The sequence below is a fragment of the Anomaloglossus baeobatrachus genome, unplaced genomic scaffold (genome assembly GCF_048569485.1).
Source record: "Anomaloglossus baeobatrachus isolate aAnoBae1 unplaced genomic scaffold, aAnoBae1.hap1 Scaffold_226, whole genome shotgun sequence".
In the NCBI taxonomy this organism is placed as follows: domain Eukaryota; kingdom Metazoa; phylum Chordata; class Amphibia; order Anura; family Aromobatidae; genus Anomaloglossus; species Anomaloglossus baeobatrachus.
The window spans coordinates 357392-383130 of NW_027442000.1; the positions used below are offsets into that span (position 1 = coordinate 357392).

A 25739-nucleotide genomic window follows, 5' to 3' on the forward strand; every position below is an offset into this window, starting at 1 on the left:
ACCAATGGACTAGTGGAGAGGACTAATCAGACCTTGGTAACTTACCTCCGCCATTTTATATCCGCGCACCACGACAACTGGGCTAACCTCCTTCCTTGGGCCGAATTTGCCATTAACAATTCGGTCCATGAATCCTCTGTCCAGACTCCGTTCCTACTCAATAACGGACAACATCCCAGAATCCCGGTTCCAATGCCCATTACGTCACCCGATACTAGAGTGGAGGATTGGGCGACCAAGGCCCGGGAGATCTGGGATGACACCCAAGAGGCTCTTAAAAGGGCTAAAGACCGGATGGTGACAACGGCTGATGTTCGCCGCCGCCCTGCACCATCCTTCGCCACTGGTGACCTAGTATCGCTGTCCTCTAAGAATGTTAACCTACGGGTACAGGCAGCCAAATTCGCCCCTAGGTATCTGGGTCCGTTTAAAGTACTACAGCAGGTAAACCCAGTGGCATATCGACTCCAGCTCCCTCCACGCTGGGCTATAGCCAACACCTTTCACGTGTCCCTCCTGAAACCCGTACGACTTAATAAATTCTCGGGGTCCCTGCCGGCTCAAACCGACTCCCCGTCCGACGACCCTGAGGTGGCAAAACTTGTGGAGACAAAAGTCATACAGGGCAAGAGGTACTACCTCGTGGAGTGGGCCGGCCGTGGTCCGGAGCATAGATCCTGGGAGTTGGAGGATCATATCCGCGCCCCAGGTTTGATAGCGGCCTTCGAGCATGGACAGGGGGGGGGGGCCTAGACGGGGGGGTAATGTTACATCTCGTGGTTCGGACTGAGGCAGTCTCCCATTCCTTGCCTGCCACGAGCGCTCCTGCTCAGCAGCGCCGAAGGTCTGCCAGACTGCGCAGTGTGCAGGAGATACCTTCTCAGAGAGGCAGCAGAAGGGTGACACCTAGTGGTTCTCCTGTTACAAGGAGTGAAGCGGTCTCCCATTCCTGGCCTGCCGCAGACTCTCCTGCTCAGCGGCCCCGAAGGTCTGCGAGGCTGCGCAATGTGCAGAGGTTTACTGCTCAGGGAAGCAGTGAGATTCCCGTTATCTCTCCACATTGTGAGACCGAGGATCCCGCCTCTATTTCCCAGAGGCAGGAGGGTGAGCATGTGCAATGCGTGGTGGGTCCTGATTCGCTCACTGACGTCACACGGCTTGATGACAAGCCTGGTGACGTGGTGAATCCTGACTGGCCAGGCTGGGGCGTCGTGGACCCTGATTGGGTCAAGTCCGTCATCTCCGCCTCGCGCCCGCCCTCGGGTGGAGCTGCACCTCCTTAAAAGCTCCCCCTGCCATCATGGCGGCGTGCGACCGTCCTTCTATGTTTGGATGTCTGGCAGCGTGCTGCCACGCCACTGCTCAGGCATTACTGTCTCTTGTGGGCTTGGCCCTTGCTGCTCCGGCAGTACCTCGTTTGCAGGCCGTGTTCCTGCCTTGCTGCTCCGGCAGTACCCCCGTCAACAGACCGTGTTCCTGTCCCAGGTGAGCTCCTCAAGTCTCCATTGGACTCACCTGGTTATTGAAAGCACACGTGCGTGGGCACCTCTGTGCTACCCTCGTGCCATATTCTCGTGACTTCCACTGGCACACGTGCGTGGGCACCTCTGTGCTTCCCCGTGCAACAGGTACACCGAGCCGTGAGATCTGTGCCATACAACCCTCACGGGTTAGGGCAGATCGGTGTACATAGATCGTCTGTGACATTCCAGACGATCGCTAGCAGCAACCCGCTCACTCTTCACCCACCATAGCGGCGGTCCCTTACACCGCAGAGTGGACCTTGTGGTCAGAGTGGACCGGCGGAAGCAGTCCATTTCCCATCTTGGCACGCTTCCCCGGGTCCCCCTCGTAACAGTACACAGCCCGATGTGTGTGTATGCGGTACACAGCCCGATGTGTGTGTGTATGTATGTGTGTGTGTATGCGGTGTATGCGGTGCACAGCCTGATGTGTGTGTGTGCGGTGCACAGCCTGATGTGTGTGTGTGCGGTGTACAGCCTGATGTGTGTGTGTGCGGTGCACAGCCTGATGTGTGTGTGCGGTGCACAGCCTGATGTGTGTGTGTGTGCGGTGCACAGCCTGATGTGTTTGTGCGTTGAACAGCCTGATGTGTGTGTGTGCGGTGCACAGCCTGATGTGTGTGTATGCAGTGCAGAGCCCGATGTGTTGTGGGGTGCAGAGCCCGATGTGGTGTGGGTTGCAGAGCCCGATGTGGTGTGGGTTGCAGAGCCCGATGTGGTGTGGGGTGCAGAGCCCGATGTGGTGTGGGGTGCAGAGCCCGATGTGGTGTGCGGTGCAGAGCTTGATGTGGTGTGGGTTGCAGAGCCCGATGTGATGTGGGGTCCAGAGCCCGATGTGGTGTGCGGTGCAGAGCTTGATGTGGTGTGGGTTGCAGAGCCCGATGTGGTGTGGGGTCCAGAGCCCGATGTGGTGTGCGGTGCAGAGCCTGATGTGGTGTGCGGTGCAGAGCCCGATGTGGTGTGCGATGCAGAGCCCGATGTGGTGTGCGGTGCAGAGCCCGATGTGGTGTGGAGTGCAGAGCCTGATGTGGTGTGCGGTGCAGAGCCCGATGTGTTGTGGGGTGCAGAGCCTGATGTGGTGTGGGGTGCAGAGCCCGATGTGGTGTGCGGTGCAGAGCCCGATGTGGTGTGCGGTGCAGAGCCCGATGTGGTGTGCGGTGCAGAGCCCGATGTGGTGTGGGGTGCAGAGCCCGATGTGGTGTAGGGTGCAGAGCCCGATGTGGTGTGGGGTGCAGAGCCCGATGTGGTGTGGGGTGCAGAGCCCGATGTGGTGTGCGGTGCAGAGCCCGATGTGGTGTGCGGTGCAGAGCCCGATGTGGTGTGGGGTGCAGAGCCCGATGTGGTGTGGGGTGCAGAGCCCGATGTGGTGTGGGGTGCAGAGCCCGATGTGGTGTGCGGTGCAGAGCCTGATGTGGTGTGCGGTGCAGAGCCTGATGTGGTGTGTGGTGCAGAGCCCGATGTGGTGTGGGGTGCAGAGCCCGATGTGGTGTGGGGTGCAGAGCCCGATGTGGTGTGGGGTGCAGAGCCCGATGTGGTGTGGGGTGCAGAGCCCGATGTGGTGTGGGGTGCAGAGCCCGATGTGGTGTGGGGTGCAGAGCCCGATGTGGTGTGGGGTGCAGAGCCCGATGTGGTGTGGGGTGCAGAGCCCGATGTGGTGTGGGGTGCAGAGCCCGATGTGGTGTGGGGTGCAGAGCCTGATGTGGTGTGCGGTGCAGAGCCTGATGTGGTGTGCGGTGCAGAGCCTGATGTGGGGCTGTTATTTGCAATGCTGTAGTGATACCAGGTCAGGTGCTGGGGCAGAATATACTGACAGGGAATGTATGTGCAGGGGGCGGGTAGAGGGTGCGGCTGGACACTGGGGTGGGGCTGGACAGTGAGGCCGGGCGGTGCCAGCTGTGACTGGGAGGTTTAGCACAGAAAGTTATCATGTTTGCTGGAGCTGAATGTAAACAAGAAGCTGCAGAGAATAAAGGGATAATTCAAGAGGAACAAAAGTTAGAAAACAAAAAATAACAATGTAGTGTTTAATATGACAATACAGCACAGATTAGCTTAAACTCAAACATTTCGGACAACCCCTTTAAGCATGATGTTTTATCTGTGCAGGATGTTATAGATTTGGCTTTTAGTGATATGTATCTGTATTATTTTCTGGACAAGAAGATGAATGTCATTTTATCGAAACAGTGGTTTGTAAAGGAGTGGAACTCCGCAATTTAAAGGACTAATTTTTGTATGTAATTTATATGTTGAGTGTAAAAGAATTGTGGATAGTGTTCTTTATAGGAGTGAAGCCCTGCACTGTAAAGGACTTGTAATATGTAGACTGCTTACTATATGTAAAACAAATGTAAATGATGGTTTGATATTCTGTAATTGAGATACAGATGTAATCACAGACAAGGTTGTAAAATGGAATGTTTTTAATGTAATGTACTTTTATATCCAATAATAAACGGGTGTACCTTTGTTTTAGGTACTTCCAAGTTAAAAAAAAAATCTGTTCTTATCAGTTTAATATCTGATACGTCCCCTATCTGGGGACCATATATTAAATGGATTTTTAGAACAGGGAGATGGAAAAAGAGCTTGCTCTGTCCACTCCACGCATTGACCTGGTATTGCAGTACCTCCAGGAACGGTGCACCCCTTCTTAACCCAGTTTCCAAAAGCAGAACTCAATTCACCTGATTCATATTAGCCCGATTAATGAATTGAAAGAAAGCATACGTCTTCATATGCACCTCAATTTGGCCCATTCACTTTTCACACTTCCTCCTTTTTGTTTTTTATCTTTCACACTTTTTACTTGCTTTATTCATCCAAATAGCAAACTCATCAGCACTCAACTTGACCAACTCTATGTCCCGTGCAGTATCTTGTTCTCCGTCTTATCTAGATCATGTGCAATTGAATGGAATAGATCCCTTTTGGACAAAGTGGATTCAGCTGCTGCTGCAGTGACCACAGGTGTGAGAAGATCTAGAATTGGCATCTGGTGCTATCTCTCCGCTTCCACTCCAAATAAAGTTACCTGTTTATTCCTATCATGCATTGGTTTTTGGTGTTTTCTTTGAGCAATGATGATGTCTTTAGTGGTCTGTTGGCTCCCCCTCCTGGAGGAAGAGTTTGCTTGCTCTTGGACATTCTAAAAGAGAGGTCATGATAGACATTTAGCTTCTGAGCCCAATTGGGGACAGTCATGGGTGATGAATGTTTTGCAACCTGCTGCAAAGCCTGATACCGCAATATAAGGAACGTCAAATACTAAGAATGGGCGGCCTATGAAAGAATTACTACATTCATTAAGTATACTTAAACGGCTAATTGGGAATAGACAAACTGTAAAAAGCCCTCTGAGAAAGCCCCTCTCTAACCTTTGTTAGTAAGCTTTTCTGTAGTCTGCCTGTTGATGTATTTTCCGTTTGAACAGTGCACAACATGAAGAGACGGAACACTGGCTGCTTGTCACAATGCCCCCCGCTGACATCACAATAGCACTGCTGCCTAGAAAGCCAGCTGCGCAGCAGAACTTGTTCTTTGGGTGGGATGGTGGGCTAGTAGAAAAAGGGGGCAAGCCCTTTTTTTCCCGGGTGGTAGGGGGATGACAGGAGAAGGGATGCGGGTGGTGAGAAGGGTACAAAGGGCAGGGTTTGGGGGCTGGGAAGGAAAGGGAAAAGATTAGGGTTTGGGGATGATGAAAGGGCTTTCTACGGGTAAGGATGGCAAAGGGTGGCAGTGACGGAAAGTCAGGCAACCTGTCCTGTCCGTCTTTTTGTATCATGATTTGGAAAGACTGCAAGGGGGAGGGGAGGTGCTTGTGCCCAAAAGGAGGTGTTATTCAGATTCATTTCAGTGGGGGGCGGCGGCTGCAAAACACACCATTCTTCTTGTTTTTGCTCTGCAAAGCAGCCTTTTCAAGGGTTGGCTTGGGTGACAAAATGTCTTCTGTAGGCGTGGGTTTGTCTCCCTCTCACTCTCTCTCCCTAAGATGTGTCCGGCATAGGCCAGGGTGCCACTCGAGGCCCAAACCAATTCTGGTTATCGCTTCTCGGCCTTTTGGCTAAGATCAAGTGTCTTACCAGAAGGTTCCTAATTGCTGCCCTTGGCTTTGTAGCTTAAATGGCTACATACTGCTATTGGGGGTAGTGAGCGGGAAACGAGAAGGCGACGCCTTTTGGCTAGGATCGTGTGTCTTAGCAGGAGGTCCTCAATTGCTACCCTTGGCCTTGTAGCTTAAATGGCTACATGCTGCTATTGGGGGTAGTAAGCGAGGCTGTTAACCCTTGGTGATCCAGGAGGTGTTTTGAAGATTGGCATCACAGTCCGTTTTGCAGGGACCGGGGATACCCGGGTCCGTTTTGGTTTCCGTATTGATGTCGCAGAGGAAAAGTTGCAGCATTTCCATCTGGAATACTTGGTGAACAAAGTTCTATATGACATCCTGGATGTGAAGAATAATGAGATCGTTTGTCTTCAGGAGTTCAGACGAAGTGGACGGTATGTGCTTGTCCTTTCCCATATTGGCGCTTGCCAGAATCTTTATCGGTCCTTGTTAATGAATACTACTAACTCTTTGCTGAGTGGACTTGACTTTACCCTGCTTTATTCTAAGGGCGATGTTCCTTTAGTGGTGTTTATGCACAACCCTTTTGTTAATGTGGCAGACATCACAGACTTCCTGATGAAGCATTGCAGCTATGTTCAGTACTCACACAAAATTACCAACAAGGAGGGACTCTGGACAGGCAAGCATAAATATTTTGTGCGTTTTGGGGTGGACCCTCAGGGCCCTGGGGGTCTCCGCCACCCTCCCTCTACTTTTCATATTGGGAAAGACTCTGGTTACCTGTTTTATCCAGATGCCCCCTTTTTTTGCCGGAAATGTAATGTTTTTGGTCACACTCAGGAGAAGTGTCCTTATGAAGTAACCTGTAGGAAATGTAACCAGGTGGGGCACATGGCTAGGGATTGCAGCAACCCCATTGTTTGCAATGCTTGTGGAGAAGTCGGGCATGCCTATCGGGATTGCAGGAGCCGCACTAAGACCAGGCTATACGCTCAGGTGGTCGCAGAGGTCCCTGTAGCTCCTGTTAAGGCTGCACCAGCTGCTAGTCACCCTGCTGCTGTTTCTGCTAATGACCCTGTTCTTCTCCCTGTTACTACTGCTCAGGATTTGGATAAAGCTCCTGCAGTCTCTCCATGTCCACCTCATCAAGGAATGGAGGTCTCCGAGCTGGAAGCTGATCTCCCTTGTCACTCTGCTGCCTGTGGTGAGGGGGAAATCGAGGAAGATTTGAGGAAGTCCCCCGCCCTGTCATGGGGTACAACAAAGTCTCTGGTGAGCAAAGATGGTAGTCCAACTGGGCAGGGGGATTTTTCTGCTTCAGCTGCAGTCAGGTCATCGGAGGAGGGTGAGTTTATGGCTGCTAAGAAATTAAAGCTTGCAGACAAGGGGTGGAGCACTGTCAGTACTGCAAGTGCAAGCCCTTTGAGTGATTGGGTCTACCCTGACATTAGCTTTTCACCTGGAGTTGATGATTTTTTTGGGGAGGTTGCAGACACTCACTGCTTTGTGTCTCCCTGCCAGCCTCCAGAAGGAGAAGGTTGAGGCGAAGATGGCCAGCTTACGGTTACCTGGTTAAACTGGTAAGAACATGGCTCCCAAAACTACATGTAATGTCCTATCCTTGAATGTGAGACAAATTAAATCCAGAGGAAGAAGAGCTACTATCCTCAAATATATTTCTAAAATAGGTGCAGATATCTTTTGTTTGCAGGAGTGCGGACTGTTTGATGCGCCTACGGATCAAGATTGGCCTCATGGACAACACATTTGGTCTGGTTCATCTGTAAATAAAAATGATGGTGTGGGGATTCTGTTGGGTAACAAGGACTTTTCTTTTGATAGTTATACAGTAGTGGAGGTGGGGAGATGTATCATTGCAATTATTAACTATAGAGGGTGGCGGGTTAGGATTGTTAATGTATATTGTCCTACGAGAAAAGAAGATCGTTTAGCTCTGTTAGATAAAGTTGGTTTATTTTTGCCAGGAAAAATGCCTACTATTTTTGTTGGGGATTTTAATTGTATGACGGAAGGTAATATGGATGTAACCGGGAAAAAGCTGTTACATATCATTTCTGATTTTTCTTTCTCAGATGCAGCTGTTGTAAAGCTGGGCAATCCACCACCACCTACGTACAAGGCAGACAGAGGAGGTATAGAATCACGGATTGACCGTATGTTTTTTTTCTAAAAATATTGAGTGTGTAAGGTTTGAACAATGTGCGGTTCCTTTTTCGGACCACGAATGTTTGAAGGGTGTGTTCAGAGGGGATGGTGGACTTGTAAAGAGGGGTGCTGTATGGAAGTTAAATGTGAGATTGCTAGAGGATGCAAAAGTGATGAAAGAGTTTAAAGAAGAGTACCGAAGATGGGGGTACTACAAAAACAGGTTTGCAAGTGTGTTAGAGTGGTGGGATTGGGTTAAAGTGGAGATTAAAACTTTTTTTAGGAAATGGGGCTACAAAAAAGCTACCATGTATCGTAATAAATTTAAAGATGTGAATACTCGGATTGATTGGTTACAAAAGTGTAGTAGGTCTGGGATTGATGTAAGTGATTCGTTGGTGGAGGCAAAAAATGAGTTGAAATGTCTGATTGAGAAAAAGGGTAAGGAAATTATCTATAGGACGAAAGTTGAACATTTGGATAAGAATGAGAAATGTACCAGATATTTCTTTAAAAAAATGAATGGGAAGAAAGTAGATATGGATGTGATTGTGGATGAGAATGATGTTCCTGTGACTGGTGAAAGTGTGATTGACGAGGTGAAAGCCTTTTACAGCAGACTGTATGGAGAGAAGTGGATTGATTCTGGTCTAATGACTGAAGTGTTGGCTAGCATGGAGTGTAGACTAGGCAAAGATGAGTGTGAGGATTTGTGGGATGAGGTGGTTCTGGATGAAGTGAGAAAGGTTGTGTTTAGTGCACAAAAGAATAAAACTCCTGGAAAGGATGGCTTGCCCATTGAACTATATGTGAAAGCATGGGAGTGTATGGGCACGGATCTGACGGAGATATGTAAGTATATGTGGGAAACTGGTATGCTGTGTGACTCTATGAAAGAAGGGGTAGTGGTACTTATCCATAAGAAGGGGGAAAAGAGTAAATTGGGGAATTGGAGGCCTATTACGCTTCTGAATTCTGATTATAAGGTTTTCAGTAAACTATTAGCTAATCGTATGCGTGAAGTGCTTGGGAAGCTTGTAAAGGATGATCAAGTGTGTGCTGTGCCTGGAAGGAGCATCAGTGATAACTTGTTGTTGTTGAGGGATGTTATTGGTGACTGTAAGATTAGAAAGCAGAAGTGCATGTTGTTGGCTCTTGATTTTGAGAAAGCGTTTGATAGGGTGTCGCATGTTCTTATGTTTGAGGTCTTGAATAGTATGGGTTTTCCTAAGAAGTTCCTGGATGGTGTGAGATGTCTGTATGGTGGTGTGACAAGTGAATTCTTAGTGAATGGATGTTTGAGTGGGAAAGTACAGATCAAGTCAGGTGTCCGTCAGGGGTGTCCAATGTCCCCTGTTTTATTTGTCAGTGTGATTGAGCCTTTGTTATGTATGATCAGGCGTGAGAAACTGATAAGAGGGATGATAATACCTGGTAGTGGCGGTAAGAATGTGAAGGTGCTTGGCTATATGGATGATGTAGTGATAGTGAGTGAGAGTATTGCGTCTATGACTAGAGTAAAGCTGTTGTTGGATTTCTTCTGTGGCGCGTCTGCTTTTAAAGTCAACTGGAATAAATGTTGTTTTAAGTGTTTTGGTGATAGTAGTGTTAAGATGGACGGAGTGACAAGTGTGGATGGTCCAATCAAAGTGCTGGGTGTGTTGTTTAATGATGATCTGAGAGGTACGGAGAGTTGGGAAGAATGTGGATTGCGGATTGAGAGGAAACTGAATTTCTGGAGAATGCGTGATCTGACATTGAATGGTAAAGTTTTGATTATTAAGGCCGTGGTGCTGCCGAATCTCCTTTATATCTCTGGGGTCTTCCCATCCCCATATAAAAAGATAAAAAGAGTAGAGAAACTGATTTTTACCTTTTTTTGGGGGAGCAAAATGGAAAAATTAAAAAGAGAGCATTTATACAAGGCCTGTCATTATGGGGGTTTAAACTTTCCAAATATTGAAATCTTTCTTAGTCTTCATTATATTAAGACGGTAGTAATCCTAATGGGAAAGAACAATAAAGGGGCCTACATGGTGAGGTATATGGCGGGCTGGATGCTGTATGGCTTGTGTTGGGTAAAAAGGGATGCGCGTGTGCCTGTGTCGTTCAAGTGTCCAGTCTGGTACGACATAATTGAGAGGTTTATTAGAAAAAATGATTTGCTGGCTGTACCTATGAGTGAGTTCAGAGCAGCGAAGAGAGTGATGAAAAGGATGAGAGCGAATGAGGTAGAATGTAATATTAATGATTTGAGAGGGAATGATGTGTCAGATGTATGGAAGAAACTGAGTACACCGGGTATGTCTAATAAGCAGAGGGATGTTGTGTGGTTGGCATTGCATGATATATTACCTGTGAGAGAAGTGCAGAAGAGAAGGGACCTGATTAGAACGGATGTGTGTCCACGGGAGGGATGTGGTGCCCGTGAGACCGTGAGACATGTCATGTGGGACTGTGATTACGCCTATAGTGTGTGGAAATGTGTAGGAGGCCTGTGTAAGGGGCTGACTGGTGTGAACCATATTAATTGGAGGGTGGCTATGTTTGGCATTGGTGCGTGTGGGAGTGTTAAAGAGAGGATTTTGTGGCTTATCATGGCTTGTGTGATGGAAAGCTTATGGGATGTCAGAAATTTGGGACTTTTTAAAAGGAAGGTGGTTCCTATTAACGACTGTGTAAGATTAATTCTTTCCAGACTTTGTTATTTACCAAAGGGATAAGAGTAGAGGTGGTGGTGGATTGGACGCTGAAGGCATATGGAAGGTTTTAAAGTGGCATTATTTGGTGAAGTATCAATAAGAGGTAAATTCTCTGTTTTTCAGTATTCTCTGTTTTGTTTTGTTTTTTGTTTTTTTTTGTGATACTTCCTTTGGATATGTACTGCAATACTTTTTAGACAATTAAAAAAAAAGAATATAACCATTGTGATGAGTTTGGATAAACAGCAAAGTTGTAAACTTGATATTGTTGTTTTTAATTAACCTGAATGGTTTTAAAAAAAAAAAAAATCTGTTCTTATCAGTTTAATATCTGATACGTCCCCTATCTGGGGACCATATATTAAATGGATTTTTAGAACAGGGAGATGGAAAAAGAGCTTGCTCTGTCCACTCCACGCATTGACCTGGTATTGCAGTACCTCCAGGACCGGTGCATCCCTTCTTAACCCAGTTTCCAAAAGCAGAACTCAATTCACCTGATTCATATTAGCCCGATTAATGAATTGAAAGAAAGCATACAACTTCATATGCACCTCAATTTGGCCCATTCACTTTTCACACTTCCTCCTTTTTTTTATCTTTCACACTTTTGACTTGCTTTATTCATCCAAAAGCTGCGCCAAATAGCACACTCATCACCACTCAACTTGACCAACTCTGTTATGTCCCGTGCAGTATCTTGTTCTCAGTCTTATCTAGATCATTTGCAATTGAATGGAATAGATCCCTTTTGGACAAAGTGGATTCTGCTGCTGCTGCTGCTGCAGTGACCACAGGTGTGAGACGATCTAGAATTGGCATCTGGTGCTATCTCTCCGCTTCCACTCCAAATAAAGTTACCTGTTTATTCCTATCATGCATTGGTTTTTGGTGTTTTCTTTGAGCAATGATGATGTCTTTAGTGGTCTGTTGGCTCCCCCTCCTGGAGGAAGAGTTTGCTTGCTCTTGGACATTCTAAAAGAGAGGTCATGATAGACATTTAGCTTCTGAGCCCAATTGGGGACAGTCATGGGTGATGAATGTTTTGCAACCTGCTGCGAAGCCTGATACCGCAATGTAAGGAACGTCAAATACTAAGAATGGGCGGCCTATGAAAGAATTAGTACTTTCATTAAGTATACTTAAACGGCTAATTGGGAATAGACAAACTGTAAAAAGCCCTCTGAGAAAGCCCCTCTCTAACCTTTGTTAGTAAGCTTTTCTGTAGTCTGCCTGTTGATGTATTTTCCGTATGAACAGTGCACAACATGAAGAGACGGAACACTAGCGGCTTGTCACAATGCCCCCCGCTGACATCACAATAGCGCTGCTGCCTAGAAAGCCAGCTGTGCAGCAGAAGTTGCTCTTTGGGTGGGATGGTGGGCTAGTGGAAGGAGGGGGCAAGCCCTTTTTTTTCCCGGGAGGTAGGGGGATGACAGGAGAAGGGATGCGGGTGGTGAGAAGGGTACAGAGGGCAGGGTTTGGGGGCTGGGAAGGAAAGGGAAAAGATTAGGGTTTGGGGATGATGAAAGGGCTTTCTACGGGTAAGGATGGCAGAGGGTGGCAGTGACGGAAAGTCAGGCAACCTGTCCTGTCCGTCTTTTTGTATCATGAATTGGAAAGACTGCAAGGGGGAGGGGAGTTGCTTGTGCCCAAAAGGAGGAGTTATTCAGATTCATTGCAGTGGGCGGCGGCTGCAAAACGCACCATTCTTCTTGTTTTTGCTCTGCAAAGCAGCCTTTTCAAGGGTTGGCTTGGGTGACAAAATGTCTTCTGTAGGCGTGGGTTTGTCTCCCTCTCACTCTCTCTCCCTAAGATGTGTCCGGCATAGGCCAGGGTGCCACTCGAGGCCCAAACCAATTCTGGTTATTGCTTCTTGGCCTTTTGGCTGAGATCAGATGCAGAGCTTAATTGTTTTGTGTTTGGTTTTGGCTGGAAGGTGCCCAGGGTACCCGGTTCCTTGGCCTGGGGGGATCGTTTCATCTCACGGTGGGACTTCACCCCCCTGCTGCTATTGGGGAGCCGGATTAGTCCTTGGGCAACGAGAGGTGATCCCCCGGCGAAAGGCCGTGCCCGTGGAGACGGAAAGCCTTTTGCTAAATGCCTTGCATTCAGCGCTTTACCACTGGCTCCGGCCAGATACTGAACTCTGTTAAGTTCGAGATTCCCGAGGGCCACATAGGTTATGGGCATCCACTTGAGTTCGTTAACCAAGTAATGCGTAACCTGTTGGGCGTGAGAAATGAGGATATATATTGCCTGCAGGAGAGGGGGCAAACCATCTATATCCTCACATTGACGACCAAGGCCGCCTGTGGAAGACTCCAGGAGCGAGTTAAGGCAGAGACGTGCAGTAGACTGTTGGAGGGAGTGACTGTGACGTACCTATATGGAGATGGCGAAGTCCCACTCGTAGTATACATGTACAACCCCCATGTATCTGAGGAAGACATCATGCTCTTCCTGAGCAGGTACTGCTCCTCGGTGCGCTCGTCAGGGAGAGTCATGGGCTACAGTGGGTTCTGGAACGGAAAGCGAAAGTTCCTGGTACGGTTCAGACCCGACTCGGGGAGAATTGATGGTCTAATGCATCCTCCATCCACAGTTGTGCTGGGTAGGAACCATGGGTCTTTGTTTTACAATGGACAGCCAGTCTATTGTAGGAAATGTGGCGGCCTTGGTCATGTGCAAAGCAACTGCACAAATGAACGGAGAAGTCTGTGTCACAACTGCGGCAGGTGGGGGCACGCCTCCAATGAGTGCCAGAGTGAAAAAACTTGCAGTGGATGTGGCTCAGGTACCCATCTTTTCACTAATTGCCCGTTGCGGACAAGGCGACAAGGAGGTCCTCAGGCACCTGCGGCTGGTTCCGCAGGAGTGCCAGCCAAAGGCAGCTTGGCCAAAATGGGGACCTCTGGGATGAGTTTTGCAGATGTGACTGCAGGGCGTAAAAAGACTGGTACAGCAGTTCTCCCTTCAGGAAACCAGTCAAATGTTCTAGCTACTTCCAGCACAGTTGGATCATTACCCTCTCTTGCAGAAGTCCAGGTTACGCCTGGTGGAGAGATGGGATCCCCTCAGAGCGGTTCTGGGGAAGGGCAGAAGCAACAGGAATGTTCTGCGGTTCCTGAGACCCCTGGCTTGTCAGCGGTGTCTCAGGTGGATTCCGGTGGAAGTGGCGTTCGCCACCCAGAGGTCCGCCCGGAGGTCCGCCCGGAGGTCCGCCCGGAGGTCCGCCCAGATGTCCGTCCAGATGTCCGTCCAGATGTCCGTCCAGATGTCCATCCAGATGTCCACCCAAAGGGTCACCATGATGACCACATTGATGTTCCCTGTGATGCCCGCCCCGATGCTTCCACAGCTGTTTCCGGTGAGGTCTACTCAGATGTCCAGGATGATGCTGGCCCTGTTGTTCGCCCAGATGTTAGTTTAACCATGGAGAAGGTTGGTCCAAAGGTCCCTGGCGTCCAACTGGAGGCGGACCAGATGGACCTAAGTGCCAGTTCTAAAAGAGCTGGTGAGGACTTGGAAACAGAGGGTAAGAAGCGAAAAACCCTCATTGAACAATCTGTTCCCAGTCCATCAGGCACAAATATGGACCCAAACTATCAGCTCTCGGACTCTGATGAGACGAGTAGTCTAAAAACTGTCTCATCTCTTTATGTGGGTTCTGATGTGTCGGAATTTGAGATTTCGGACTAAACAACGAACCAATAAATGGCTGCAATTCGTGTTGCCTCACTCAACGTGAGAAGCCTGAAAAGCCCAATTAGAAGGGCGGCCTTGTTGGCCTGGCTACTGACATTGAACTTTGAAGTTTTTTTTCTCCAGGAATGTGGTATAAGCCACGATTTAACCTACAATGACCTTAAAAAGGACTGGTCTATGGGTCCCTCAGTGTGGTCTGGGATTAACACAAACAAAGCCGCCGGCGTGGGTATTTTATTCAAAAACAAAAATGTTAATGTTTTATCCGTTACTGGGATTTTACCTGGTCGTGCATTATTAGTTCATGTTGTTATTAATGGGTTTCTATGTCGTTTTTTAAATGTTTACGCCCCCCCCCAGATAAGAATGAGCGAGCCTCCCTTCTTAATGACATTTCTTTGTTTTTAACAGGTCCCTCTCCTTTGGTGGTGGGAGGGGATTTTAACTGTTTAATGTTGGGAGAGGGGAGAGGGGGGGGCAACCTGGCTAGACGGCCTGACAAAACCTCTAGTCAGGTCAAACATATGTTAACTGATTTTAATTTGCAAGATGTATGGAGAAAAACTCACTCAGCTGATCCGGGTTATACGTGGAAGGGTGGCTCTGTGAATTCCCGTATAGATTTCCTATTTTCCTCCACAGACACCTTTGTACCAAAAGCTGCTGGATTGATTGAAAATATTTTTTCAGATCACGCCCTCTTACATGCGGTGTTGGAACATGAGGGAGAGGCAAAAATAGGTAAGCGTGCATGGAAGTTGAATGTGACTTTATTAGAGGACGAGAAAACTAAGGCTGACTTTATTGCAAAATATAAGATCTGGAGAAGTAAAAAGCCCCCAAATCAAACTATGTTAAACTGGTGGGAGGGCGTAAAATGGCGCATTAAGGATTTTTTTATTAAAGTGGGGAAACGGAAAGCCAGAGAAAAAAGAAGTAGTTTTAAAGATTTTAATGTTCGGTTGGAAACTCTCCATAAACTAAAGGCATGGGGGGTACCTGGTGTAGATGAGGACATTTCCAAGCTTAAAATAGAAATACAGAGGTTTTTGGAACAAAAGGGAAAAGAGATAGTGTTCAATTCCCATGTCAAATATCTAGAGGAAGGAGAGACATGTTCAAGATATTTTTTTAAAAAAGTGGGGGAGAGGAAACATTTTATCCAAGAATTAGAAGGACAATCTTCTGTTCAAGGCATGCTGGATGAAGCTTTTAATTTTTATAGTACTCTTTTTAGTCTTAAAACTACTGATGAATCTGCTTTTAAAGATAATCTTAATGTTTTATCCCAGTTTTTAAGCAAAGAGGATCAACAATTAATTTCAGTGGACATAAATCATGGGGAGATTGAGGAGGCTGTGAAAGACTTTAAAAAAGGTAAAGCCCCGGGGTCGGACGATCTCCCCATGGAGTTTTATCTTTGTTTTTGGGATTTTATTAAGAATGATCTTTTAGCAGTTTTTAGTGAAGTTTTTAAGACTGATGTTTTACCCTCATCATGGAAAAAATGTGTGATTACCTTAATTTTTAAGAAAGGTGATAGGTCAAGGTTGGAAAACTGGAGGCCTATCTCCCTTTTAAATACAGAATACAAAATTTTAGCTAAAGTGATTGCAAGTAGAATGAAAAAAGTTATTAAACATGTCATCCACCCAGATCAGGTCTGTGGCATCCCTGGAAGAACCATTCGGGAGCATCTGAATCTTATCCGGGACCTGATCTGGTATCAGAGTGACTGTAATCAACCTATGGCTATTTTATCACTTGATTTTATGAAGGCATTCGACAGGGTATCACATTTGTATCTTTTTAATGTTCTGAAAAGAATGGGTTTCCCTACAGTTTTTATTGACAAAATCAAGCTTTTATATAAGGATTCATATGCACAGGTACTAGTCAATGGTTTTGTCACTAAGGAGGTTGCCCTCCTGTCTGGGGTAAAACAAGGCTGCCCCATGTCCCCACTGTTGTTTGTATGCGCAATTGAACCACTTCTGTGCCGCCTTCGGCAGGATAGGGTGGTCAGGGGGGTGCCTATTCCAGGGGGTGGTGGAAACCAGGTAAAATCATTGGTCTATATGGATGATGTCTCTGTGTACTGTGCAAGCTCTGCAGCTGTGAACAGGACCCCCTGAACACTGAGATATTCAGCGCAGGGTCTGGCTTTCGTCTGAATGTCGACAAGTGTGACTGCTTGATTACTGGCCCCTGGGAGCCCGAGCCACCAAAAATCCCAGTCCAAACTGATGGTATTAAGATTTTGGGTGTACAATTTGATGCAAGAAATGACGGATGTACAAATTGGGATTTGGTATTAGATAAAATCAATAAAAAGATTTATTTTTGGCAGCTAAGGAAAATGTCCATGGAGGGGAAGATACTTGTGATAAAAATGGTTTTATTTCCTATTATCCTGTTTGCGGCAATGGTGTTCCCCCCCCCCAACTCCCTCTACCTGAAGAGGCTTCTCAAACCCATTTTTTATTTCTTGTGGGGCTCAAAAATGGAGAAGCTGAGGAGGGTGATTGTCAGCAAGAGTAAGGGTTACGGAGGTAAGGGGCTGCCTGATCTTAAACTGTTTTTATTAATCAAGTTCTTTGTATTCTGTTTTAATTATCTGAAAAATGACAGGGCTTTTGCATGTTTTTTAAGGTACAGCACGGGGTATGTTTTTAAAAAACTGCATGTTGATATTTTACCTAATCGTCCTGTCCTTTTATCCCCTCCGAAACAATATAAGATCTTAGAGACTATTATATCTGAGTATGATCTGATAAATGTGGACAAGGGAGTCTTGTCCAATCAGCGTAAATTGACAGCCGCCTGTAAGGGTCATGAGATTATGGAGGATGTGGCTAATTTTTCCCCGTCTAGGTGCCGATTAATTTGGAACAACGTCTCATGCCCTGCTCTTAGTAATATGCAAAAGGATCTGGCCTGGCAAATAGTCCACCAATGTCTCCCCACAAGGGGCTTCCAACATCGTAGGGGACTTGTGGCCAGTGCCAGATGTCCAAGAGACAGGTGTGCACAGGAGGAGACTGTGTTCCACCTGTTCTGGTATTGTGCTTACGCACAAGAGGTATGGCAGACAGTGGGCACGCTCCTGAAATGGGTGTGTGGGTTGCGTACCCTAAATTGTGATGTGGTGTTATACGGTATAATTGATTGTCCTACCATGTGCCAGGCAAAAATCGCATGGCTCATAATTAACAGTTTCAAAGAGGCCCTATGGAAAACCAGAAATATTTTACTGTTCAAGCATGATTGCATCCCTGTAAAAGACTGTATAGGTCTTGCATTGTGTAACATGTACACGTATTATTTGAGAGATTGCAAAAATCAGGGAACAATAGAAGCAAAAAAGGCATGGTGTCTCCAGATATGGAACACTTTTATGTATTTATAATCATATTTAATTTGTGATTCTATATGTCTATTACTATATTGTTTTTAATGTATTTTATGTCATGTTTTAAGTAAAATGCTGGTTTTATGTGATTTTATGTGATATTTTACTGTACCTGTGAAAACCAGTTTTTGGGTTTTATGATGCATTTCATGTGCACAACTAACCGTGTTTTGCACCTAATGCGTGACTTTTTGTTTGTAATGACTAATGAGTTTAATAAAGCTTGTTTGAAACGTGATCTGTTCTTATCAGTTTAATATCTGATACGTCCCCTATCTGGGGACCATATATTAAATGGATTTTTAGAACAGGGAGATGGAAAAAGAGCTTGCTCTGTCCACTCCACGCATTGACCTGGTATTGCAGTACCTCCAGGACCGGTGCACCCCTTCTTAACCCAGTTTCCAAAAGCAGAACTCAATTCACCTGATTCATATTAGCCCGATTTAATGAATTGAAAGAAAGCATACAACTTCATATGCACCTCAATTTGGCCCATTCACTTTTCACACTTCCTCCTTTTTTTTTTATCTTTCACACTTTTTACTTGCTTTATTCATCCAAAAGCTGCGCCAAATAGCACACTCATCACCACTCAACTTGACCAACTCTGCTATGTCCCGTGCAGTATCTTGTTCTCAGTCTTATCTAGATCATTTGCAATTGAATGGAATAAATCCCTTTTGGACAAAGTGGATTCAGCTGCTGCTGCAGTGACCACAGGTGTGAGAAGATCTACAATTGGCATCTGGTGCTATCTCTCCGCTTCCACTCCAATTAAAGTTACCTGTTTATTCCTATCATGCATTGTTTTTTGGTGTTTTCTTTGAGCAATGATGATGTCTTTAGTGGTCTGTTGGCTCCCTCTCCTGGAGGAAGAGTTTGCTTGCTTTTGGACTTTCTAAAAGAGAGGTCATGATAGACATTTAGCTTCTGAGCCCAATTGGGGACAGTCATGGGTGATGAATGTTTGCAACCTGCTGCGAAGCCTGATACCGCAATATAAGGAATGTCAAATACTAAGGATGGGCGGCCTATGAAAGAATTAGTACTTTCATTAAGTATACTTCAACGGCTAATTGGGAATAGACAAACTGTAAAAAGCCCTCTGAGAAAGCCCCCCTCTAACCTTTGTTAGTAAGCTTTTCTGTAGTCTGCCTGTTGATGTATTTTCCGTTTGAACAGTGCACAACATGAAGAGACGGAACACTGGCGGCTTGTCACAATGCCCCCTGCTGACATCACAATAGCGCTGCTGCCTAGAAAGCCAGCTGCGCAGCAGAAGTTGCTCTTTGGGTGGGATGGTGGGCTAGTGGAAGGAGGGGGCAAGCACTTTTTTCCCCGGGTGGTAGGGAGATGACAGGGGAAGGGATGCGGGTGGTGAGAGGGGTACAGAGGGCAGGGATTGGGGGCTGGGAAGGGAAAGGATTAGGGTTTGGGGATGATGAAAGGGCTTTCCACGGGTAAGGATGGCAAAGGGTGGCAGTGACGGAAAGTCAGGCAGCCTGTCCTGTCCTGTCCTGCCTGTCCGTCCGTCTTTTTGTATCATGAATTGGAAAGACTGCAAGGGGGAGGGGAGGTGCTTGTGCCCAAAAGGAGGAGCTATTCAGATTCATTGCAGTGGGCGGCGGCTGCAAAACGCACCATTCTTCTTGTTTTTGCTCTGCAAAGCAGCCTTTTCAAGTGTTGGCTTGGGTGACAAAATGTCTTCTGTAGGCATGGGTTTGTCTCCCTTTCTCTCTCTCTCCCTAAGATGTGTCCGGCATAGGCCAGGGTGCCACTCAAGGCCGAAACCAATTCTGGTTATCGCTTCTCGGTCTTTTGGCTGAGATCAGGTGCAGAGCTTCACTGTTTTGTACCTGGTTTTGGCTGGAAGGTGCTCGGGATACCTGGCTCCTTGGCCTGGGGGGGATCGGTTTACCTCATGGTGGGACTTCACCCTCCTGCTGCTATTAGGGATCCAGACTAGTCCCTGAGCAACGAGCAGTGATCCCCGGTGAAAGGCCGAACGCGTCTTGGACGGTAAGTCTTTATACCCGAGTGCTATGCCTTGCACTTATGTTAACTTCACTGGCTCTGGCCAGCTGAAGAATTCCTTTAAAATTGTGGTCCCTGCAACCATTGTGGGTTTTGACAACCCTGGGGCCTTCTTCACACAGATCCTGCAGGGTCTGTTGGGCGTGACAAGGAGTGAAGTGTACTGCCTGCAGGAGAGGGGGCAGAACACATACATCCTGATGTTGGATTCCCGAGCGGCTTGTCGGACATTCCATGACCTTGTCAGAATCCACAGCAACCATCCGCTGCTGGATGACGTGGTCTGTACATGTTTGTACGGTGGTGATGAGGTGACCCTGGTGGTGTACATGCACAGTCCATTTGTCCCTGAGGATGACATTATGTTATTCTTGAGGCGATACTGTGTATCGGTACGATCCACAGGGAAAGTTATGGGCAAGAGTGGTCTCTGGTGCGGAAAGAGACGCTTTATGGTCCGTTTCAACCCTGATCCGGATGGGGTGGAGGGTTTCATGCACCCTCAATCCTTGGTGGTAATCGGAAAAGAGCACGGTTACCTGTTCTTCAACGGGCAGGTTAACCGATGTAGGAACTGTGGCGACACAGGACATATGCAGAGGGAGTGTGGCAAAGAAAAGATGGTTTGGTGCCACAGTTGTGGCGATTGGGGACACACGTCCAGAGACTGTAAAAAAGAAAAGACCTGCAGTGGCTGTGGTGGAAGTACCCATCTTTTCAGCAACTGTCCGATGCGACCAAAACCAGAGAGAGGCTCCCGTATGACTGCGGCTAGTTCCGCAGGAGTGCCTACTGCTGCCGGTACGGCCAAAACGAGGGCTTCTATTCGCTCCTACATGGACGTAACTGCGGGTTGGAAACAGTCTTTTCCATCTGTTGCACTCCCTGTAAACCTGTTGCGTGACCCTGCGATTGTCTATGCCAGAGGTTCCCAACTCCAGTCCTCAAGGCACACCAACAATGCATGTTTTCAGGATTTCCTTAGTATTGCACAGGTGATAATTTAATCACCTGCAAAGGTGCTGAATCCAACACCCATGCAATGCTAAAGAAATCCTGAAAACATGCACTGTTGGTGTGCCTTGAGGACTGGAGTTGGGAACCTCTGGTCTATGCGGCCGACTGTGAACCCACTTCTGCAGAAGCCCAGGTTTTGACTGGTGAGGAGTCGGGTGAACCTCAGAATAGGACTGAGGAAGGGCCAGAGAAAAAAGAACAAACAAAAATCTGGAGCACTTGACCCAGCTGATTGGGGCAATGCTAGCGGTGTGGCGGAGATTTCTTTTACAGTTGTTCCAGAGACCCCGATGTCTTCCTTGGAGCCTTCTGGAGGATCTGGTGAGGCTGTGGCAGACTACTCTGATGACTGCTCGGTGAGGGACCGATTGGATGACCAGCCAGATGACTTCCTTGTTGCCCGTCCTGATGACTGCCTCTCGGAGGGTCCTGAGGCCTCCCGTGATGACCGTCCTGGTGATGTACATGATGACAACCATGATGCCACGCGTTCTGATGACCATCCTGATGAGGATTGCCCTGCCGTTCTTTCCAGTCAAGTGGTGGCATCCCCTGATGACCTGGTTGGCCAAGTTGGAATTCTACCCCCGGAGGTACAGGAGGAGGAGTCCCAGATGGATGTCAGTGCCTGAAAAAAACGAGGTCGGGAAGGTGACTCTGAGGATCGCTTAACAAAACTCTATTTTTGTGAGGTATTATCCCCACCCAGTGACCCTGAGGGTGGTGTGTTGTATGAAGCGTCCGATAGTGATACTAGTAGCTTGGACTAGTAGCGTTCTTCTGCTACATCGGCTGCGCGTCTCATTGAGATTGAGATGGAAAGTGTGGAGTTAAAAAAGGAACATTAATATGGCGGACATTCGTATTGCTTCTTTAAATGTGAGAAGCCTGAAGAGCCCAGTGAGGAGAGCGGCTCTTTTTGCTTGGCTACTGACATTAAGCTTTGACGTTTTCTTTCTACAAGAATGTGGAATTGAGCATGAATTCTCTTACCCCAAGCTGAAAAAGGACTGGTCTGCAGGACCCTCTGTGTGGTCGGGGTCCTGTGACAATAAGTCAGCTGGGGTGGGAATCCTGTTCAAGGGACATAATGTGGATATATTGTCAATAACTGAAATTGTTCCAGGTCGTGCTCTTTTAACGCATACAGTTTTTAATGGTTTTAAATGTGATTTTATGAATATTTATGCTTCCCCTGAAAAAAATGACCGTTCCTCCCTTTTCAGCAATCTTCCCCTATTTTTAACAGGTTCTTCCGCTATGGTCTTAGGGGGAGATGTTAACTGTGTTATGATGGGGGAGGGGAGGAGTGGGGGAGGTATTTCTTGCAATATTGACAAAACTTCTAGTCAAATTCAACACATTTTAACTGATTTTAAACTGTTTGATGCTTGGAGGAGGAGCCACCCGACTGACCCTGGTTTCACGTGGAGTGGGGGGGTGGTATCCTCTCGTATAGATTTTATTTTCCCTTCCACAGGAGTTTTTAAGTTGAAAGCAGCCAGCCTGATGGACAACATATTTTCTGACCACAAGCTCTTACACACCACCCTGATGTACCCAGGTGAGGAAAGAACTGGGAAAAGTGTTTGGAGATTAAATGTAACGCTTTTGCAGGATGAAAAAATCAGGGCTGATTTTATTGATAAGTATAAAACTTGGAGGAAGTGCAAACACCCTGACTAAACCATGCTGGGGTGGTGGGAGTGTGTTAAAGTCAGAGTAAAGGATTTCTTTATAAAAATGGGGAAAAAGAAAGCCCAGGAAAAAAGGAAATGTTTTAAGGATTTTAATATTCGTCTGCAAACTCTCCATAGGTTAAAAGGATGGGGTGTACCTGAGGTTGAGAACGATATAGCCAAACTTAAGATGGAGATTCAGAAATACCTTGAACAGAAAGGAAAGGAGATTATTTTTAGTGCCCGGGTAAAACATTTGGAGGAGGGGGAGACTTGTTCAAGGTATTTTTTTTTTTAAAACGTAGGGGAGTGTAAACACATAATTGAGGAATTAGAGGGCCAATCCTCCACAAGTGCTATTTTAAATGAGGCTTTCAATTTTTATTCTGATCTTTTTAACCTTAAAAATATTGATGATTTTACTCTTGCTGATAATCTTAATTTTTTATCCCAGGTTTTAAGTAAAAATGACCAGGTTTTTTTATGTGCTGAAATTAACCAGGAGGAGATCGAGGGGGCCCTGAAGGGCTTTCAGAAAGGTAAAGCCCCGGGGTCGGACGGTCTCCCCATTGAGTTTTATTTAACTTTCTGGGATTTTATCAAAGCCGATATTTTACAAGTTTTTAGTGAAGTTTTTAAGGTTAATTTATTGCCTCATTCTTGGAGACATAGCATTATCACTTTAATTTATAAAAAAGGGTGATAAAACTAAACTGGAGAACTGGAGACCAATATCCCTTTTGAATACCGATTATAAAATCATAGCCAGGGTGATTGCCATACGGATGAAAACAGTCATTAAAAGTATAGTTCACCCAAATCAGGTATGCGGCATCCCAGGGAGGTCCATATGGGAACATCTTAACTTAATACGGGATATCATATGGTACCAGAAGGAACACAAACAGCCGCTGGCAATCTTATCTTTAGATTTCCAAAAGGCTTTTGACAGGGTCTCACATTTTTACCTTTTTAAAGTAATGGAGAGAATGGGCTTCCCCATGGTTTTTATAGAAAAAATAGGACTTTTATACAAAGAATCTTTTTCCCAGGTTTTAATTAATGTTTTTTTTACACAGGAAGTGGCTTTGCTGTCTGGGGTGAAACAGGGGTGCCCCATGTCCCCCCTTCATTGTATTTGCGCCATTGAGCCCCTCTTGTGTCGTTTACGGGATGATAAAGTTATTAGAGGGGTCCCCATCCCAGGAGGGGGAGGACAGCAGGTCAAGGCCCTAGCTTATATGGACGATGTTTCACTGTATTGTACGAACACGGCTGCTGTTTACAGACCAATCCTGGACACGGAAATTTTTAGCTTAGGCTCTGGTTTTAAACTCAATGTGAATAAATGTGATTGCATGACGGTGGGACAATGGGAGCCAGACCCCCCCCCCCCAAAATCCCAGTACAAACAGAAGGCATTAAAATATTGGGGGTCCTATTTAATGCAGAAAAGGACGGTCAAAAAAACTGGGACTCAGTACTGGGTAAAATAGACCAGAAAATTTCTTTGTGGCAACTACGGAAATTGTCAATGGAGGGGAAGATCCTGGTAATTAAAATGGTTTTGCTTCCAATTATTTTATATGCTGCCATGGTTTTCCCTCCAAATTCCCTGTACATGAAAAGACTGCAAAAGCCTGTATTTTACTTTTTATGGGGGTCAAAAATGGAGAAGCTGAGGAGGGTGGTGGACTGTGAAAGTAAAAGAAATGGTGGTAAGGGCCTCCCAGACCTACGACTGTTTATTTTTATTAAGTTTTTTGTATTTTGTTACAAGTGTATTAAGATAGAAGGGGCTTTCTCATGTTTTCTCCATTATTGCACAGGGTTCCTCTTTAGGAAGTTGCAGATTGAAATGCAATCTAACTGTCCTTTTCTGTTATATCCCCCGAAACAATATGAAGTTTTAACCAAAGTAATTGATGAATATGACTTAACTAATGTTGACCCGCAGGTCCTCTTGTTGAGGATAAAGAATTGAGTATCCAAAAATACTTAATTCAGCCATTTCATAGACTCAGGTATATAGTTTAGCAGATGTGAACTAACACACATATTTGTGAATGCTTTTGTTTCTTACTAACATGTATATATGTATATTGCATATTCAGTGTATTTTCTTTAGACACAGTATATACAGCTTGAAGATGGCTGCCATTTCCTGTTTTGCACATGAGACAGATGGACAAAAGAAATTCCTGGAGCCTGGACTGACCAATCCAAGGAGGATGTGCAGATCTCTCTACGTCATGAAGCCCTGCCCTGCGATACTTGATTGGACTAAAACTTTTGTTTACACCCCCTTACTGCTCAGTCTAGAGTTTTTTCAAATAATAAAGATCACTTGGTCAGAGCCAGTCATGGAGATAGATGTAACTGACTTGCTGTCCAGTTATTTAGTCTCGAAGTGCACTCATGACATTTTAATTTGAAACAGCAGCCAGATCCCGAGAGACCTTTTGAGTCTCACCATCATCATCGTCATTTTTAGCCTTGACAGTTGGCGCGCCAAGTGTGGGGCCACCGAGAAGAGTGAGTCAGAGCTTCCACTTTCTGGATGTCTGGGGCTACTCCACAAGTATCCAGGAGTTGCTCGATATCGAGGATTGATCCCCCTCCATTCCGCGGTAAGCATCATATACATTGTGTGTGCTGTTTTACCTATGGTTCGAGAGACACCTGGCAAAAGGGGGTGGTCACTAGTCCGGAGAATGGTAGTGCACCGGAGACCTAACGGTGTGACTGTCACCCGCCGGTGACCTAGAGAAGGACCCAGTCCCCATAGGGGCTAGGCGTAGTTGTTAAAGGATCTGACTGTCTGTATTTCTGAGCTGTAAGTAAGGTAGAAATGGGGGGCTTTTTGAGTAGCTGTTGATTTGTATATAGTATATGGTTAATCAGGCTTGTGATTTCTCTGTTTGGTTCTCGGAGAGTTAATTGTCTGTTGCTAGCTATAGAGATGGTGGAGAGAAGCCCAGCGTGCCTGCAGTCTCTTACACAAAAAGGAGGGGGGTCAGTCCCCCACTGGCTACTTGAGCAGGGACAGACTGCAACTCTACGTCCCTGCATTTCTCCACTAAGAGGAAAGCAAAAAAAGGTGGGGGTCACTCGCTCACGCAGCTACATTCTTTAACTGAGAGGGCAGCATTAAGGGGGGTTAGTGTGTGTTGGCCATTGCCCACCGGCTGCTTGAGACAGAGACAGAGTGGAGATCGAATTACGCAGCCTGCATTTTTTCGCTGAGAACAGAAGAGAGCAGGAAGCAAGGAAGAAGGGGGGTCATGCGCCCAGCAGAGAGGCAGAGACAGCGCAGCTCTTTGGAGTGAGGAGAAAGGAGGGGTCAGTGGGCTAACATACAGGACGCAGCAGCCTTTGTGTAGTAAAGCAAATGAAGGAGTTGTAATGATTTGAAAGAAAGACAAG

General features: G+C 46.4%; 3 non-coding genes across 3 annotated transcripts; all 3 read left to right on the top strand.

Moving 5' to 3' along the window:
• Positions 1-3986: 3986 nt before the first annotated feature.
• Positions 3987-4175, top strand: LOC142261565 (U2 spliceosomal RNA). The gene has a single exon (XR_012729183.1). It is a non-coding gene; the product is annotated as a U2 spliceosomal RNA (small nuclear RNA).
• Positions 4176-10728: 6553 nt separating this feature from the next.
• Positions 10729-10922, top strand: LOC142261567 (U2 spliceosomal RNA). The gene has a single exon (XR_012729185.1). It is a non-coding gene; the product is annotated as a U2 spliceosomal RNA (small nuclear RNA).
• Positions 10923-17780: 6858 nt separating this feature from the next.
• Positions 17781-17971, top strand: LOC142261566 (U2 spliceosomal RNA). The gene has a single exon (XR_012729184.1). It is a non-coding gene; the product is annotated as a U2 spliceosomal RNA (small nuclear RNA).
• The last annotated feature ends 7768 nt before the right edge of the window (positions 17972-25739 follow it).